Below are 6000 nucleotides of genomic sequence, written 5' to 3'. Positions count from 1 at the left end.
GCGCATATCATGCTTCAAGCATGACAACATTGGCAGTCGATGATGACGTATTCGTCTGCTATCAGTGACCGAAACGATCCGGATTAGACCTGAAATGGGTTTAAAAAAAGTTGTTATACGACAATACACAGTTTGAAATGTTCCCAAAACGTTTAAAATACGGGAAACGTATACATTGACAACTAATATATCTTTATTTTGATACCGTTGTGTTTTGAAAGGTTCGACGTGTTTTGTCCCTCCCCGCAACGCGTAGTTGTTATTGCTGGGAAACACACCTGATTCTGATCAACGTTAATTAGGGCATTCAGTGGGCGCAACGGAGGCACGCCGAGGGAGCCACATTTCGACCCATATTATTATTATTTTTAATATTTTCCCGAGTACGTTCGGATGAAAAATGACGACCCACCTGCTGGCGGTCTTCGCAGGTCCCGAAAACGCCCGAAATGCGCACCGGAGACGGCCTCAAGCGCGAGAAAGTTCGGCGTGTCAGGCCGACGCCAACTTTGGATATTTGTTTGCAAAATGGCAACATGCGGAAACCTGATGCGGATTGTGGAAAATGGTCGTCAAGTTTTGAGCTCCACTGCACAGGTAACAAAATGAACTTCTTGGAACTACATAAAAAGGACTTGTTATCAATTTTTGAGGCTCAAGCACACGATATAACGGTTGGATCCTTACAATCGCCGTTCTCTGGCAACTTTAAAAGCCAAAATGTGCCACTCTGATGCCAATGTTGACAAATTATTGTCACGTAATGAGCTGCAATGTGCATATAACTCCGGAATGAAGCAAAAATGAACTTCTTGGAACCCCATAAGAAGGACTTTTTTTCCAGTTTTGAGGCTCAAACCACACAATAGAACGGGTGGATCTTCACTGGGCAACTTTAAAACCCAAAATGTGGCACTCTGATGGGATTGATGACAAATTAATGTCATTTTTTAAGCTGCAATGTGCACGTCATTCCGGAATGAACCAATGTGAACTCCTTACGACGCCCTAAAGAGGACTTTTTGCAGTTTTGAATGCCCAGGCAGCCTTTTTCAGGCTCAAAACAGACGATAGAACAAGTGGATGCTCACTTTTCCGTTCTATGGGAACTTTCAATCCCAAAATGTGGCTCTCTGACTTGGATTTACTGGCGCCAGCCTTCCCTGAAATGGACAGATTGGCCCAGAAAGAGCTTTGGCAGACAGACGTTCTTAGGGTGAGTACAATAATTTCATTTTATCTTGGCTTATTCTATTTACTCATTTGTCACGGGGGTGCTGGAGCCCATCCCAGCCAAACAAGGGGACATTTTATGTCATACAGTGATGGCAAATGATGTTTCACTAAGCTATTTATGGTATACCACATGGCCATTTTGAAAGTGAGTTGAAAATGTACTTTTGGGGGAATATTTTGGCAATTTATGATACAAGCACTTCTTTGTCACTTATGATAAAGATTTTTTAGCTGATTTAAATCCAAAATGTGCACGTGCAATGTGATTTTCCTACGTGATACCTTGTTATTTATGTTAGTTGGGGGAAATGGATGCTTGATTTATCTTTGCAAGTGTCATGTTGAACAATTATTGTATTTTGATGAGGTTTAAAGTTGAATGATGTCAGGTAAGTGCAATGTCAATTCCTGTGCTAATAGGCTAATAGGTTGGATGTTTACTTCTACTACGTCTGATACTCGATATTTTTGTTGTTTTTGTGCGTATTGGATCCGATATAGCAAGTTTTCAGTACTATTGTGATTTTTGGCATGTATAAATCCAACCAATCGGCAAATATCTCCGTCTACCTCTCTTTGGAAATTTATGACTTTAACAGACTATCGTGTCATATTGTATACGAATAGTTTCCTGACTTTAATGCACAAAAATAGGATTTATCATTTACCGATTCCACTGTATTTTGCCTTCTTTTTACGGGCATCGGCGAAACGTATCTTGAGAAAAATCGTCAAAATGTCAGTACAGTAATGTCTTGATTATCGCGTCTTCACTTATCGCGAATTCACTCCTTTGCGATTTATTCCCACTATTAATTATTAAATTATTATTATTAATATTCATAAAAATGTGAAAATCCATGCTGAAACTCGTAAACGCAAGCCACTCTTGCTAATATGACTCCGCACTAAAAAAAAACTAGTCTGGTCTACATTACCCGCAATATTTGAGGGATTACTGTATCCCCGGTTGAGGTTAACGGTGGGACAAAAACAGCAAATTCCGCCGGGAATTGAACCTCGACACTGTACCGCCGTGCCACCCGCTTTAGCGCATACGAAACAATCAGCATTTTCTTTTGACATTAGCCTCCCCATGAGGGAAATATCATTAAACACACACCCTTAAAAGTGACCCCCAGCCCTTCATACGATCGATGGCCACGGTTAGGCTCCGCCCCCGACCCCCGCTCGCCTCTTATTGTTTTGATGCGCTCTCCTCACTCACTCACTCACTCAGTCAGCCAGCCTGTTGCCATGGCGCTAGCGATGGCAATTGAGCGGCGCGCTTAATGATGTCTTGGATCATCGCCTGCCCGTCGCAACCCCCCACAATTGCGCGTTAGCCGGGGCGGACAAATGGCGACCCCCCCAGCCCCGCCCCCGCCCCGTCAGTCTCCACACGTGTACCCTCAATCTTCTAGATGGCGTGACGTTAACGCTCGAACGGGCGCCGTGGCGACGCCGTCACCGCGTTGACAAACGCGTGCTAACCGTGCTAAAGTCACGTTAGCATCTCCATCGGCTAGGCGACGCCCCTCCCCTTTTGTGTACATATGGATTCAGATGTATTTAACGACCGTTTATGGATGGGCCTTCATGTAAGACACGTACGGGCATCCCTTCACCCATTGGCTGCCTTTGACGGCGCCAGGTGTCCTATCCGAATGGATTGGACGAGCAGTTTTGGGGTCAATTCCTTGTTCAATATTGGTAGACATGGGGAACTTCCTGTTGATTGTGGGGGACTTCCAGGACATTTTGTGGTGCTCTTCCTGTATGTTTTGGAGCATTTCCTGTTGGTTTGGGGGCATTTTGAGGTCACTTCCTGTTGTTTGGGGGCATTTTGAGGTCACCTCCTGTTGGTTTGGGGCCTTTTGAAGTCACTTCCTGTTGGTTTGGGGGCATTTTGAGGTCACTTCCTGTTGGTTTGGGGCATTTTGAGGTCACTAACAGGAAGATTTAGCGTCTCTTGCTAATGATTTGGTGGTATTTTCGGGTCACTTCCTTAATATTTTAGTCGTACATTTAGCATTGCCGAATGTGAGTATACATAATAATATTATGAATAAAAGATACTAAATATGGAAGGCGTTAACAAAAATGAAAAATCATAAGGGAAATCTAGAAAATTTATTTCAAATATATATTGAAAAATTAAAATATAACAAAAGTGGTCCAATAATAAATAAATAAATAAATAAATAAAAGCGGAAATTTGCTCATAATTTTTCTTTTGTTTTCCAAAGAAATTTGCTTTTCTATTTATTTTTAAATTAATTTGACACATTTCTTCCCCTTGTTCTTTTAAGAGAACTGAATAAAACAAAGGATGTTGATCAATACAAATTGAACGTTATGCGCATTTATAAATAAATAAATACTGAAATAATGACGTGAAGCTAAATGGAGTTATTTGTAGTTTCATGATGTCATATTTTAATGGATTGAATTGTTTCAATGGAGAGAAAAGGTCCAATTTGGACTTTTCAGTCCGTCCATGGCAACGTAGCAGCTAATGCTAATCAGCCCCAATGTATGTAGGTTACGCCGAATAGTTTGTCAGAGTGGCAAGTGTCAGGAAATATTTACAAGCGCTGCCTTGAATACACAGGCTATTAATAATTCAATCTGCTTGATTCCCCGCTGATGATTATGAATATTTGATATTCTCTCAAAGACAAAAGGATCAAATTCAACTTTGACAAAGTCTCTTGTCAAGTCACTTTGTGAATAATATCAGTGCCCGCTTATTTCTTTATTGTTTTTTTGTATCCTCCAACCCTCGTCAGCCTGTGAATCGATTAGCTTGACAAACTTATTTGAACTCGTTGGCCGTCCAATCAACTATTTTAGAGTATAGATGTCCAATCCGTTTGAAGAGGAAGGGCGGCAGCGACCAAATTTTGGTTCATTCACCGCCGGAATGATATCGTTAGCCGAGAAAAACTATCTTTTCACCGTGAATCGATTAGCCTGACAAACTTATTTGAACTTGTTGGCGTCCAATCAACTAATTTCACTTCATCACGAGTATAGATGTCCAATCCGTTTGAAGAGGAAGGGCGGCAGCGACCATTTTTGTTCAATCGCCGCCGGAATGATATCATTAGCCGAGAAAAACTATCTTTTCACCATGAATCGATTAGCCTGACAAACTTATTTGAACTCGTTGGCCGTCCAATCAACTAATTTCACTTCATCACGAGTATAGATGTCCAATCCGTTTGAAGAGGGAGGGCGGCAGGGACCAAATTATGCGTAATTTTGCTGCCGGAATGATATCGTTAGCCGAGAAAAACTATCTTTTCACCATGAATTCCTTTTCGGGGCTGTCCGGTGACCGCTCGTAGGTCACCCGAGACGTGCTCCGGCACCCCCCGACCCCGACAAGCGCCGTCCAAAACGAATGAATAATCGTCATTCCTTCCGGGACGTGGACCGTATCATTTTCAAGTGTTTCATATCGCGGGATGGAATGAGTTTGGGCCTTAAAATAACCACGCGGCGAGCAACGTGACCTTCGGCGGTAACAAATAAGGGAAGAAAAGAGACGGGCTATCGACGGGCGTATCGATCGGCGGTCCACGGGACGATATCAACAGAGCGTATCGCCGTCGCTATCCGTTCCAAAGCGTGAAAAGGAGACGCCAAGGTGGATTTTTTTTTCCGTCTTGTTCTAGGGAAGGGTGATCGTCTGGATGGCCGATTTTCATGAACGCACCGCACTTGCACTTCCTTAACAGACGCCGATAGACGTCCAATCCATGGAGATCGTCCTCCACCAAAGCCAAATGAACCGTTTTATTGGATTTATGTGGATGTGAATTATGTCGTATTTTACTCTTTAATGGTGTTCAGATGAGAAAGTGACCCAAAATGCATAGAAATGCCGCCAAAGAGGAACAAGAAGTAACCAATGAGTGACCCAAAATGAACTTGTTGTTTTTATACGTCCAATCCTTTTGGACTGAAATAGTTATTAATGGCAGTTAAATGAATTCTAAAAGTGTAAAAGTGTAAAAAAAAAAGAAGTAATTCTTGCCTGAAAAAGTTAACATTGTGTTCATTAAGCATTTAAAGTCCAAACCATAAAATAATTTGTATGATTGTAAATTTTCAAATTCAAATAAATGTTTCGTCCATAGGACTAACAAATTCAAGTAAAATAAATTAAAAAAAAAAAATTACATGAGGAAAAATCGCTTTAAATTGACAGAACAAGTGTAAATACGAAAGTACCACGTCTGACCAAAAGGGGGTGCTATAAGTCCTTGTTCACCTCATGAAGGCTTTTTGGAAGCGGACATCCAAATACAAGTCAACGAAACAAAAAAAAACAATGAAATAAAACAAAACGAGAGAAAGGACAAACAAACGGTGCGAAAACTAAAAATATTTAGTGAAATTTCACAATGCTTTTCAGCTGTCAATCATCAGCTGTCAATCAAAACGTCCATTAAAACAGTTCTCTTCCTTCCTTTACCACCTCATTTTTCCCACTTCATATTTTGGCATCATATTTTTTATGCATTTCCGATGCGCTTTTCACGGGTCTTTTATGCGCACCGGCGCCTTCTTGCGACCGACGCCCACTACCCAACCAACCCCCCGTTGGGAAAAGCGCCAAATAGCCGACTGACTTATTAGCCCGCCTCCCTCCTGACCTTTGCGTTAATCAAACAGAAATAATGATATAGATACATATGACTTAAAGGCTGGCCGTTGCCATGGCGATGGCCTCCCCAGAAGGGGAAGCCGCAA

General features: G+C 41.8%; 1 protein-coding gene across 1 annotated transcript in view; it reads left to right on the top strand.

Annotated features, from left to right (window-relative positions):
• The first annotated feature begins 307 nt into the window (after window positions 1-307).
• The window catches only part of znf536 (zinc finger protein 536), a 278695-nt gene continuing 273002 nt past the window's right edge, over window positions 308-6000 (top strand). Inside the window, exon 1 of the mRNA XM_077620102.1 lies at window positions 308-1216. The gene's annotated coding sequence lies outside the window, so the exon portion shown is untranslated. The remainder of the gene's footprint in view (window positions 1217-6000) is intronic.

Source organism: Stigmatopora argus, chromosome 2, assembly GCF_051989625.1.
Source record: "Stigmatopora argus isolate UIUO_Sarg chromosome 2, RoL_Sarg_1.0, whole genome shotgun sequence".
Taxonomy (NCBI): domain Eukaryota; kingdom Metazoa; phylum Chordata; class Actinopteri; order Syngnathiformes; family Syngnathidae; genus Stigmatopora; species Stigmatopora argus.
The sequence above is the reverse complement of the archived record's forward strand: the minus strand, read 5'-3'. Positions and strand labels throughout refer to the sequence as shown.